The 14,106-nt window shown below is 42.4% G+C and overlaps 1 protein-coding gene across 4 annotated transcripts in view; it reads right to left on the reverse strand.

The window, feature by feature from the left end:
- ZNF649 (zinc finger protein 649) overlaps positions 1-14,106 on the reverse strand; it is a 45,561-nt gene that overhangs the window by 19,542 nt on the left and 11,913 nt on the right. For all 4 annotated transcript variants that reach the window (XM_030941744.1, XM_030941745.1, XM_030941743.1 and 1 more), the window contains 2 exons: positions 6,752-6,878; positions 6,044-6,135 (listed from right to left, as the gene is read on the reverse strand). The gene's annotated coding sequence lies outside the window, so the exon portion shown is untranslated. The remainder of the gene's footprint in view (positions 1-6,043; positions 6,136-6,751; positions 6,879-14,106) is intronic.

A 14,106-nucleotide genomic window follows, 5' to 3' on the forward strand; every position in this document is an offset into this window, starting at 1 on the left:
AGCAAACCAATATGGCACATGTATACCTATGTAAGGAACCTGCACATTGTGAACATGTACCGTAGAACTTAAAGTATATTAAAAAAAAAAACCACAAAACCAAAATTAGGTGTGGTGGCACATGCCCCTAGTCCCAGCTACTCAGGAGGTTGAGGCAGGAGAATTGCTTGAACCTGGGAGGCGGAGGTTGCAGTGAGCTGAGATTGCACCACTGCATTCTGGCCTGGATGGCAGAGTAAGACTCCATCTCAAAAAAGAAAAAAAAAGTGTCTATCTAACAGCAATGTGGGGCCCCTGAATTCTTTTGAAATGTAACATGAAGTCTTTTTGTAAAATGGAGTTAGTTATGTCAATGTCAAGGGTGCTCTGTACATGTTGGGAATTCAAAACAGACAACTCCCCATTTTTCCCTTTTTTTCCCCCCTCCGAGATGGGGAGTCTCACTCTGTCACCTGGAGTGCAATGGCATGATCTTGGCTCACTGCAATCTTGTGACCCACTACGCTTGGCCTTAATATTTTCTATTATAGTTTATGTTAACTCTTTTTAAAGAAATCCTTCCCCACATTAAGATCATAGAAACATTATCTTATATTTTCTTCTAACACTTTTAGAGTTTTACTGTTCAATTCAGGTTTCCAGGGGTTAGCAAACTGCTGCTCATGAGCCATATCCAGTCCACAGCCTGCTTTGCCCTTGAGCTAAGATTTGTTTTTAGTATTTTTAAAGGGTAAAATAAATAAAATATACAACAGAGATCGTATGTAGCCTGCAAAGCCTGAAATACTTACTACCTGATCTTGCTCCAAAATAGTCTGCTGACTTTTACAGTCTAATACAGGAAACATCGATTTATGTAGGCTATGAAGTGGCACCTGTAATCCCAGCCACTCAGGAGGCTGAGGCATGAGAATTGCTTGAACCTGGGAGACAGAGGTTGCAGTGAGTGGAGACTGCACCACTGCACTCCAGCCTGAGCAACAAAGTGAGATTCCGACTCAAAAACAAACAAACAAAAAAACAAACCAAAAAAAACTCCCCTTGAGGTGCATTTACCAGCTTGCTTACACGATCTTTTTTTTTTTTTAAGACGGTCTTGCTGTCACCTAGGCTGGAGTGCAGTGGTGCAATCTCAGCTCACTGCAACCTCTGCCTCCTGGGTTCAAGTGATTCTCCTGCCTCAGCCTCCCAAGTAGCTGGGATTACAGGTGTGCATCACCATACCCAGCTAATTTTTGTATTTTTATTAGAGACAGGGTTTCACCATGTTGGCCAGGCTGGTCTCAAACTCCTGACCTCAGGTGATCCACTCGCCTAGGCCTCCAACAGTGCTGGGATTACAGGTGTGAGCCACTGTACCTGGCCTGTGTTTTGAAAATAGATGGATGATCTCTGTTTAAAAAGTCTGATTTTGGCTGCAACTGTGTATATAAAAGACCTCTCAGCAATCTTGTGCCTTGGTTCCCCGGAAACAGATACCTCACCTATATTTGGTGGTTGGTGATCTGGAGACCAATAGTATCCTGTGTGACTGAAAAAGATCCCTGGAATCTGTGCCTGTGTGTCTCAGAACACCGGCATATTTACCTATATTTTATTTCATTGGATTTTATTTTTCATGCTATACTGTAGCCTTTGTCTTTCTTGGAGTCTTATGTAAATATAACTTGTGGAGTCATGTTAAACTGTCCAACATCTTACCCTGAGTAACTGCTATAATTGCAGTCACCTATTTTAAGGAAAAACGTTGTGCTTGAAAAGGAAACATATTTTTGTAAAATTAAAATCAAGTTCAATGTATTTTAGAATTTATTCTCAATTTAAGAAAACAGTTTAGGAGACTTTCCTGCTACATTCTAGAGAGGGATTAATAAAAACATGTCTTACATTTGGCTTATGATGTTTCAAAGGGAAACACATCTTGCACACCTTTTGGCTATGAAGGAAAGAGAAGCTTATTTTATTTGACTATAGGATCAAGCCACATTATCCATTCATGCAATAAAACCAGGACTGCAACAATTATTTAATTTCCATCTCTCTGATATCAGGGACTATTTCTCAAACTATTTAGAATTCAGAAGGGGCATAACACCTGGAAGACTCATTTTCCTCAATCCCCAAATAGTTCGTTGGTTTATAAGAAACAAAACCCTGTTTAAAGATGATGGCTTCTACTATATTTCATCCAATCTGAGATACCTTTGGTTGTATGGCACACCACAATTTTATACACCAAGTTCTTCATTTAAATATGTTGAGCCATCAATTGTATGCCACATTTTTTTAGCAGTGGTAATATGTTGGAAAAATGTCTACCTTAGAATTGATGAGACAAAGTTTTACCCAAGAGCAGCACAACATCTTCCAGACCCATTTACAAATACTAGCAAACACTAGGGACTTAAAGATATACAGTATTGTATTAAATTTTTTACTAAAACAATGAACCACTGCAGTTCTGTGGGGACCCGAAAGCCTGAGGGTCATGACTGACTCAGCATTCCACTGGAGGCTTTATGATCAAACAGCAAACTGTTTACCATGAATGCAGAATGTGAGCAAACTCGTATCTGCACCTGCTGCCAGAAGGTATGCTGAGGCAATCACTCCCTGGTGCTGTGTTCCTTGAGATTATCTACTGGGACATCTGGAGCCTACTGTTCAAAGAATGCAGTCATGCAGGCCTGTACTAAATCAAGTAGCTGACTGACAACCACCCCCTCCTCCTTATTTTCTTTACTCAGTAAATATGAAGTGCTATAGACGCTCAGAGCCCTTGTTCACTAGAAGCAAGGAGCTCCCAACCCCTTCTTCCAAACATATTCTTTTGTGTTTATCGTTATTCTCGCATTCATCCTCCTTTGTTCAGTCCAGTAGGGTCCATGGCACAGTTCAATTATAATTTATGTAGCATTATACAAAGATTCAATGCAGATATTCTATGGGAAGGCTTTATGCACATTTAAGCATACATACTACAAATTCACAATTGTGATGTTAACACATGCAGTTCCCAAATATGAACAATCATTTTTATAATAAAAATAGGTACAAAACACTTAAATATTTGGTATTGTTCTGATATTTTTTGCTTTGTTTTCTGACAAGCATATTTATTTACATATTTAATACTTTCTATAATGCTGATTATATAATGAGAGCAGAAAAAAATACAGATGAAAAAGCATGATTTCCCAGATTCATTAACATACAAATTTATTTTTTCTTTTCTTTTCTTTTTTTGAGACAGGCTATCACCCAGGCTGGTGAAATCTTGGTTCACTGAAACCTCCACCTCTTGGCTCAGGTAATTATCCTGCCTCAGCCTCCTGAGTAGCTGGGACTACACATGTGCACCACCATGTCCAGATAATTTTTGTATTTTTTGTAGAGACAGGGTTTCACTATGTTGAAAACGCTGGTCTTGAACTCCTGAGCTCAAACGATCCTTCCACTTTGGCCTTCCAAAGTGCTGAGATTACAAGTGTGAGCCACTGCACCTCACCTGAAGTACAGAATTTTTCCCTTAGTGTCAATTATCTGAAACTAATGTAACTGCATTTTATGCCAACAACATCCCCACAATCAATAACACATAGATGTTCCTTCTTGTTTGTTCCCACTGGCTTATATTGAATTGACATTTATTGGAAAAGGTATTACCTCCTGACTGGCATCACGCCCAGCACTATTCTCTGACAAGAAATGATGTGTAAGCTTGAAATTAAAGTTTGTTCACGTTTTCTGCAGCCTTGAGGTTTCACTCCTATATTAACCTTGTGGTATAATGAGCTAGTTCTTCTCACTGCAAACTTTCAGATATTCACTCCATTTATTATTTCTCTCCTTTGTGTGTTTTCTGATGTAGAATGAGGCTGAATTTGCGGGAGAAGGTTTTCCAACACTCAGTGCATTCGTAAGGTTTCTCACCTACATGCGTTCTTTGATGTATAATAAGATGTGACTTCTGGGCAAAAGATTTCTGACATTTGCTGCATTCGTGGGGTTTCTCTCCTGTATGTGTTTTCTGATGTAAAACCAGGCTAAACTTGATGGGGAAAGTTTTCCCACATTCACTACATCCATAGGGTTTCTCCCCTGTATGGATTCTTTGATGAGTAGTGAGACTAAACTTACGAGAGAAAGTCTTCCCACACTCAAGGCATTCATGAGGTTTCTCTCCCGAGTGAATTCTCTGATGGATCAGGAGATAGGACTTCCGGCTGAAGGCTTTGTGACATTCTCCACATTCGTAAGGTTTCTCTCCAGTGTGAGACCACTGATGAATATTCAGGTGTGACTTTTGGCTGAAAGCCTTCTGACACTGACTGCATTCATAGGGTTTTTCCCCTGTATGAGTTCTCTGGTGTAGGATGAGACTAAACTTGATGGAGAACGTTTCCCCACATTCATTGCATTCATAGGGTTTCTCTCCCGTATGAGTTCTCCAGTGAGTATTGAGGAATGACTTTACACTAAAGCCTTTTCCACATTCACTGCAGTGATATGGTTTCTCTCCTGTGTGAGTTCTCTGATGTCTACTGAACTCTGATCTCTGGATGAAGGCTTTCCCACATTCATTACACCCATATGGTTTTTCCCCGTATGGGTTTTTTTATGTAAAATGAGGCTAAACTTAAGGTGGAATGTTTTCCCGCATTCATCACAACCATAGGGTTTCTCTCCTGTGTGAGCTCTCTGATGGATTATGAGCTGTGACTTATTGCTGAAGCTTTTCTGACATTTGCTGCATCCATAGGGTTTCTCTCCGGTATGAGTTATTTGATGTAAAGTGAGTTTTGACTTATCACTAAAACCTTTCTGACATATACGACACTCAAAGCATTTCTCTCCTGTGTGAGTTATTTGATGTTTATTAAGGCATGACTTATCAGTAAAAGCTTTCCGACATTTATTGCACTCATAAGGTTTCTCTCCTATATGGGTTCTCTGGTGTAAAATGAGACAGGACTTCCTGCGGAAGGCTGTCTGACATCTACTGCATCCACAGGGCTTCTCTCCTGTGTGTGTTTTTTGATGCTTAATGAGGTCCGACTTCTGGGAAAAGGCTTTCCCATAGTCACTGCAGTCATACTGTTTCTCTCGTTTTTGAGGTTTCCAGCATTTTATGAGCTGTGACTTATGACTGAAAGCCTTTACACATTCATTATATTCATTGTATTTCTCTTCAGCATGAATTTTCTCATGCTTAGGATAAAGAAAAACTTCGTCATACCCATTATATTCACCTTCATTTCTTGCATAGCTTCTATTTCGAATAAAGTACTCTAGATCAGGATTCAGGTGTTTCCCAAGTACAAAAGGGGTATGAAGGTTTGAGCTCAGATGAGATATTATTTTGCCAAACGTATGATATTTGTGGTGCCTCTCCATAGTTTCAAGGCTGCTTTGGTTTTCTCAGTGCCATTCTGTGTGATCATTGAATTGCCAGACATCTTCTAGAAAGGAGACCAATTAATCCACTTGATCATGTAATAAAAGGGGTAGATGCTCACAGCAAGGGCCAAGGAGAGAAGAGGAAGTGAAACTGGGTAGAGAATGAAAGTCTGAGACATTTATAAATGGAAGAAGAAAAAAAAACAGAAGAAACTATGAAAGGTATGAAACACACATAAAATGAAGATAAGGGAGGAAAATTTAGGAATACTTGAAAATCGGGCTATGACTATGGATTAGGGGGATGGAGACAGGGAAAAGCAAGTAAACTAAACATGCCAGGGAGAAAGATTAACCAGGAAAGCAAGTTCTGAGATTAGCCAAAGAGGGATTTGATCAGAGTACCTAAAAGAAGAACATGGATTCTTTCAAAAGTCAAGCAAAAGAGTTCTAATATGGAGAGATTAAAAAGTGGAGGCAGTATTAAGGTATGTGAGGAGCTTATGTTAGCTGTTCTTAGTCACATTCACAGCTTTAAGAACGTCAAAAACATTTCTCCAAACAGCATTTCAGAGGTGCCGCCTATTTTTGTTTAACTGGGGTATTACTTCAAGTTCCCCTACAGGACTGGTTTTTCACTTACCTGGACAAAACTGACTCTGGATTTCTTCCTCTAGCATCCATGGTTTTCCTTGCTCCAACCAGAATAATGCATCTGCTTTGGCAACCTGATACCTTAGAAAAACATCAAGGAAAATCATAAAGGACACAGGAACGCAAATACTGGGCTACGAGACTTCTGAAAAATTATGTCCTTTTTTTTTTTTTTTTTTTTTCAGCTGGAGTCTCACTCTGTCTCTAGGCTGGAGTGAAGTGGTGTGATCTTAACTCACTGTAACCTCTGCCTCCTGGGTTCAAGTGATTCTCCTGCCTCAGCCTCCCAAGTAGCTGGGACTACAGCTGTGTGCTACCACACCCAGCTAATATTTCTATTTTTGGTACAGATGGGATTTCACCATGTTGGCCAGCATGGTCTCGATCTCTTGACCTCATGATCCGCCCCCTCCTTGGCCTCCCAAAGTGCTGGGATTATAGGCGTCAGTCACCACACCCAGCCAAAGATTACATTTAAGGGGTTAAATAATTTGTATCTAGGCCAAGTAAAGGCCTTTAACGTCCTTTGGAAATGAGAGAAAAACACTCTGTTAGAGGCCAGAAAAGTACTAAAAATCTATGATGTATTAAACTGAAGTCTAAAAAAAGTAAAGTATTTGTGAGGCCGGACCCTTTTTAATCACTCAGAAAGGAAGGGCAATTGATTACCTACATTACCCAGAAAAACTATGCTTACCCAGTGATACCAGGTTGCTATAATTTTCCAACATCACATCTTGGTACACATTCTTCTGAACAGGGTCCAGTAGCTGCCATTCTTCCCAGGTGAAACCCACAGCTACATCCTTGAATGACAGTGAGCTCTGTAATAGAACATTCCTACTCAAATTCTAAAGAATTACCATTGTGTAATGCTATTAATACAAATGATAATTTCTTTTTTTTTTTTTTTTTTTTTGAGACGGAGTCTCGCTCTGTCACCCAGACTGGAGTGCAGTGGGCTGGATCTCATTTCACCGCAAGCTCCGCCTCCCGGGTTTACACCATTCTCCTGCCTCAGCCTCCCGAGTAGCTGGGACTACAGGCACCCGCCACCTCGCCCAGCTAGTTTTTTGTATTTTTTAGTAGAGACGGGGTTTCACTGTGTTAGCCAGGATGGTCTCGATCTCCTGACCTCGTGATCCGCCCTTCTCGGCCTCCCAAAGTGCTGGGATTACAGGCTTGAGCCACCGCGCCCGGCCACAAATGATAATTTCTTATAATACATTTTCCCAGAGTAAGTTATTTGGCTGCCTTCCATGTAACTAGTTTTGCATTATAATATATAGGAAAAAATGTTTTAGTTAAAATAGCCTATTTTGGTACTTCCATTCATTCACTGATTCACATATTTAATCATTCATTCACAAAAGAGAAACAGAACCTCCTTACATCCTTTAATAAAATATTTAATTTGCAGTCCCCAACTTTTTTGGCACCACAGATTGGTTTTGTGGAAGACAATTTTTCCACATATCGGAGCAAGGGGATGGTTTTGAAATGATTCAAGTGCATTACATCAATTGTGTACTTTATTTCTATTATTATTACATTGTAATATATAATGAAATAATTATACAACTCACCATAATATAGAATCAGTGGGAGCCCTGAGCTTGTTTTCCTGCAACTAGATGGTTCCAGCTGGGAGTGATGGGAGACAGTGACAGATCATCAGGCATTAGATTCTCACAAGGAGTGTGCAACCTAGATCCCTCGCATGTGCAGTTCATAAAAGGGTTTGAGCTCCTAGAAGTATCTAATGCTGCCTCTGATCTGACAGGAAGGGGAGCTCAGACAGTTATGCACATGATAGGGATTGGCTGTAAATACAGATAAAATTTGCTCACTGGGCTGGGCGCGGTGGCTCAAGCCTGTAATCCCAGCACTTTGGGAGGCCGAGACGGGCAGATCACGAGGTCAGGAGATCGAGACCATCCTGGCTAACACAGTGAAACCCCATCTCTACTAAAAAATATTTTAAAAACTAGCTGGGCGAGGTGGCGGGCGCCTGTAGTCCCAGCTACTCAGGAGGCTGAGGCAGGAGAATGGCGTGAACCTGGGAGGCGGAGCTTGCAGTGAGCTGAGATCCGGCCACTGCACTCCAGCCTGGGCGACAGAGCGAGACTCCGTCTCAAAAAAAAAAAAAAAATTTGCTCACTGGCCTGGCCCACTTCCTCACAGGCCATGGACCAGTAGCAGGGGTTGGGAACCCCTGTTCTAGAGAATCATTCAGCCTGAGGGTGAGCAAGAGACACTCAGCAAAAATTCACTCAAATTCACATTTAGATATGCCAATGCTGATACAGGAAACCGTAAGAATACACAAAAATGTTTTGAGATTGATTATTTTAAAGATGGTGAAAAAGGATTAGGATGGAACTTTCAGGTTTTGTACTATAAACTTCTACATTGTTTGAAAGTTTGATACTGTGAATATTTTTTTTGAAATTCATTCAAGTTGGAGAAGTATTATAAAGATGATGATTTTGGCCGGGCGCGGTGGCTCAAGCCTGTAATCCCAGCACTTTGGGAGGCCGAGACGGGCGGATCACGAGGTCAGGAGATCGAGACCATCCTGCTAACACGGTGAAACCCCGTCTCTACTAAAAAAAAAATACAAAAACTAGCCGGGCGAGGTGGCGGGCGCCTGTAGTCCCAGCTACTCCGGAGGCTGAGGCAGGAGAATGGCGTAAACCCGGGAGGCGGAGCTTGCAGTGAGCTGAGATCCGGCCACTGCACTCCAGCCTGGGCGACAGAGCGAGACTCCGTCTCAGAAAAAAAAAAAAAAAAAAAAAAAAAAGATGATGATTTTGTTTAGAGACAGGGTATTGCTCTGTTACCCAGGCTGGAAGGCAGTGGCATGATCACAGCTCACTGCAGCCTTGACCTCCTAAGCTCAAGCGATCCTCCCACCTCAGCCTCCTGAGCAGCTGGAACTACAGGTGTGTGCCACCATGCCCAGCTAACTTTCGTATTTTTTTGTAGAGATGGGGTCTCACTATGTTGTCCAGCTGGTTTCAAAGTCCTGGGCTCAACTGATCTTCCCAACTCAGCCTTCTAAAGTACTGGGATTACAAGGGTGAGCCACCACTGCCCAGCTGACATTGTGAATATTTTGAGCTTAATATAATTGGAATTAAAAAAAAAAAAAAAAGAAGTAGGGAAGTATTGGCTTTGAACAGAGAGCTGACACTGCATTCTCGGGTATGAAGAGATTATGAAGGAAAAATCTAAGACTCTGTCAACATAACTTGGAACTGTTTACTAATCAATGTAAATAGGAGTTTCTCTACCTCAGCACTACAGGTTGAGCACCCCTGATTCAAAATTCTGAAACCTATAATGCTCCAAATTCTGAAATTCTTTTGAGGGCTGACATGATGCACAAAGGTCACACTCAAAGACCAGGACTTTTCAAATTTTGGATTTTCAGATTAGGGATGCTCAACTAGTAAGTATAATGCAAGCATTCTGAAAAAAAAAAATCTAAAATCTGAAACACTTCCAGTCCCAAGCACTTCTGATAAGGGATGCTCAATCTGCATTTGTTGGAGGGCAAGAAAATGGGGTCGTGACCAATTCAGTATACCACTGGAGGCTATATGAGCAACAGAAAACTCTTCTCATGAAAGTAGGATGTTGGAAAACTGATTAAGAATCTCATGCTCTACCGGGTGAGCTAGCCGCAGAATGCAACAGAGGTGACACAGCATAACTTCTGAGGCTAAGGCAGAAAAGGTCCTGTAGCCTCATCTTGGCTGTCTCAGAGCCAGCACCATGCTGTAAGAAGCCCATCCATGCCACACGAGAAGGTCACACAAAGGTGCTCTGGCTAGCAGCCTCAGCTGAGCCTAGTTTTCAAGTAATCCCAGCCTGGCACATAGAAACAGAGAGGAAGAAGCCTTCAGATGATTCCAGTCCCTAACCTTCTGAGTCTTCCAGCTGAGATTCAAGACATCATGGTGTGAAGACAAGCTGTGCAGTAAAGGATTAACAGAGTGAGTCTGGGTTACCCATAAACTGAACATTCCAAAGAAAGGCTCAGCCTCTGCCTGTCCCTGGGAGGTAACTTCTAAATCAAGCTTTTCCAACCTGTGGACCATGGGGTGCACGTGGCCCAGGAGGGCTTTGTTTTGTTTGTTGTTGTTGTTGTTGTTGTTTGAGACAGAGTTTCACTCTCTCGCCCAGGCTGGAGTGCAGGGGCACAATCTCAGCTCACTGCAACCTCCAACTCCCAAGTTCAAGCGATTCTCCCACGTTCAAGCAATTCTCCCACTTCAACCTCCCAAGTAACTGAGATTACAGGCATGCATCACCATGCCCAGCTAATTTTTTGTATTTTTAGTAAAGATGAGGTTTCACCATATTGGCAAGGCTGGTCTCGAACTCCTGACCTCAAGTGGTCTGCCCACTTTGGCCTCCCAAAGTGCTGGGATTACAGGAATAAGCCACTGTGCCTGGCCTCCAGGAGGGCTTTGAATGCAAAACAAATTTGTAAACTTTCTTAAAACATTATGAGATATGTTAGTTTTTCTTTTTTCTTTTTTTTTTTTTTTTTTTTTTTTTTTTTGCGACGGAGTCTCGCTCTGTCGCCCGGGCTGGATTGCAGTGGCCAGATCTCAGCTCACTGCAAGCTCCGCCTCCCAGGTTCCCGCCATTCTCCTGCCTCAGCCTCCCAAGTAGCTGGGACTACAGGCGCCCAACACCTCGCCCGGCTAGTTTTTTGTATTTTTTTAGTAGAGACGGGGTTTCACCGTGTTAGCCAGGATAGTCTCGATCTCCTGACCTCGTGATCCGCCCGTCTCGGCCTCCCAAAGTGCTGGGATTACAGGCTTGAGCCACCGCGCCCGGCAGTTTTTCTTTTTTCTTTAAGCTCATGAGCTGTTGTTAGTGTTAGTATATTTTATGTGTGACCCAAGACAATTCTTCTTCCAGTGTGGCCCAGGGAAGCCAAAAGACTGGGCACTCCTACTCTAAGCCATTGGAATATACTGTCTGATGAGTGTCTTTGTTTGCTGGGAGCCTTGGGTCACACAAGATCATGTATGCTAACAATGTATGATGGGAGCCTTGGGCCACATCATAGTACAGTGGCCTCTGAAGGGGCTGAAGAATAAGGTCAGCCACTCATGTAGTCAGCCTCGCCCATAATAACTAAAGCCAAATAAAAACCCTGGACACCCAGGCTCAAGTGGGCTTCCTGGACTGGCAATATGTCATGCCTGTTGTCACACATCATGGCTAGGACAATCAAACATTGTCCGTGTAACTCCACGGGGAGAGGAAAACTCAAAGCTTCTGCACAGAATCTCCCAAAACTTGCCCTACACACCTTTCTCTGTTTCTGATTTTAACTTGTATCTGGTCTATGTAATAAAATCATGAATATGACAATTCTGCTGAGCTCTGTGTTATTCTAGCAAATTATCGAACCTGAGGAACCTCAGATCTTGCAATCCCCAGAATACACAAGCCATCACCATGTCTCACTTCCTGACTCAGTGAATCCATGAATGTCATAAAAATAAATTCACATCCCTAGGTCTTGGGTTGGCTTGCTATATAGCAACTGATTCCTTGGAATAGGGAAACAGTCATAACCACATTTTAGTCCATGATAGGTTGCACACACAATGGTGGTCCCTTAAGATTATAATGGAGCTGCCAACAAACATATGAACAAAAGCTCATCATCACTGGCCATTAGAGAAATGCAAATCGAAACCACAATGAGATACCATCTCACACCAGTTAGAATGGCAATCATTAAAAAGTCAGGAAACAACAGATGCTGGAGAGGATGTGGAGAAATAGAAACACTTTTACACTGTTGGTAGGAGTGTAAATTAGTTCAACCATTGTGGAAGACAGTGTGGCAATTCCTCAAGGATCTAGAACTACAAATACCATTTGACCCAGCAATCCCATTACTGGGCATATACCCAAAGGATTATAAATCATTCTACTATAAATACATATGCACACATATGTTTATTGCAGCACAATTCACAATAGCAAATACTTGGAACCAACCCAAATGTCCATCAATGATAGACTGGATAAAGAAAATGTGGCACATATACACCGTGGATACTATGCAACCATAAAAAAGGATGAGTTCATGCCCTTTGCAGGGACATGGACGAAGCTGGAAACCATCACTCTCAGCAAACTAACACAGGAACAGAAAACCAAACACCACATGTTCTCACTCATAAGTGGCAGTTGAACAATGAAAACACATGGACACAGGGAGGGGAACATCACACATTGGGGCCTGTCAGGGTGTGGGGGCTTAGGGGACGGATAGCATTAGAAGAACAACCGAATGTTGGTGATGGGTTGATGGGTGCAGCAAACCACCATGGCATATGTATACCTATGTAACAAAACCGCATGCTCTGCAAATGTACCCCAGAACTTTAACTATATATATACATATATATAAAGATTATAATGGAGCTGAAAAATTCCTACCATCTAGTGATGTTGTAGCCATCTCAAGGTAGTAGCATGCATTACTCAGTTGTCAATGGTGATGCTGATGTGGACAAACCTACTGCTCTGCCAGTCATATAAAATATAGCACATACAATATGGATAGTATGTAATTCTTGTTAATGATACACATGACTATGTTACTGGTGTGGGGGAAAGAAAGAGAGGTCAAACTGTTACAGTGTCTATGTAGAAAGAAGTAGATATAAGAAATTTCGGCCAGGCGCGGTGGCTCAAGCCTGTAATCCCAGTACTTTGGGAGGCTGAGACGGGTGGATCACGAGGTCAGGAGATCGAGACCATCCTGGCTAACATGGTGAAACCCCGTCTCTACTAAAAAATACAAAAAACTAGCCGGGCGAGGTGGCGGGTGCCTGTAGTCCCAGCTACTTGGGAGGCTGAGGCAGGAGAATGGCGTGAACCTGGGAGGCAGAGCTTGCAGTGAGCTGAGATCCGGCCACTGCACTCCAGCCTGGGCGACAGAGTGAGACTCCATCTCAAAAAAAAAAAAAAAAAAAGAAATTCCATTTTGTTCTGTACTAAGAAAAATTATTCTGCCTTGAGATGCTGTTAATCTGTAACCCTAGCCCTAACCCTGTGCTCCCAGAAACATGTGCTGTGTTGACTTAAGGTTTAATGGATTTAGGGCTGTGCAAGATGTGCTTTGTTAAAAAGTGTTTGCAGGCAGTATGCTTGGTAAAAGTCATCACCATTCTCCAGTCTCAAGTACCCAGGGACACAATGCACTGTGGAAGGCCGCAGGGACCTCTGCCCATGGAAGCCTGGGTATTGTCCAAGTTTTCTGCCCACTGAGACAGCCTGAGATATGGCCTCTTGGGAAGGGAAAGACTTGACCATCCCCCAACCCGACACCCATAAAGTGTCTGTGCTGAGGAGGATGAGTAAAAGAGGAAGGCCTCTTTGCAGTTGAGATAAGAAGAAGGCATTTGTCTCCTGCTTGTCCCTGGGAATGGAAAGTCTCAGTGTAAAACCCAATTGTACATTCTATTCACTAAGATAGGAGAAAACCGCTTTATGGCTGGAGGTGAGACATGCTGGTGGCAATACTGCTCTTTACTGCATTGAGATGTTTGTGTAAAGTCAAACATAAATCTCACCTATGTACACATCGAGGCACAGCACCTTTCCTTAAACTTATTTATGACACAGAGACCTTTGCTCACGTTTTCCTGCTGACCCTCTCCCCAGCATTACCCTATAATCCTGCCACATCCCCCTCACTGAGATGGTAGAGATAGCGATCAATAAATACTGAGAGAACTCAGAGACCAGTGCTGGTGCGGGTCCTCTCTATGCTGAGTGCTGGTCCCCTGGGCCCATTTTTCCTTCTCTATACTTTGTCTCTGTGTCTTATTTCTTTTCTGTCTCTTGTCCCACTTGAAGAGAAATACTGACAGGTGTGGAGGGGCTGGCCCCCTTCACCTCATAAATATTGAACAAACATAATATCCTTTTTTTTTTCCTTTTTTTCTTTTTTTTTTTTTTGAGACGGAGTCTCGCTCAGTCGCCCAGGCTGGAGTGCAGTGGCCG

This window comes from Rhinopithecus roxellana, chromosome 12 (assembly GCF_007565055.1).
Source record: "Rhinopithecus roxellana isolate Shanxi Qingling chromosome 12, ASM756505v1, whole genome shotgun sequence".
NCBI lineage: Eukaryota > Metazoa > Chordata > Mammalia > Primates > Cercopithecidae > Rhinopithecus > Rhinopithecus roxellana.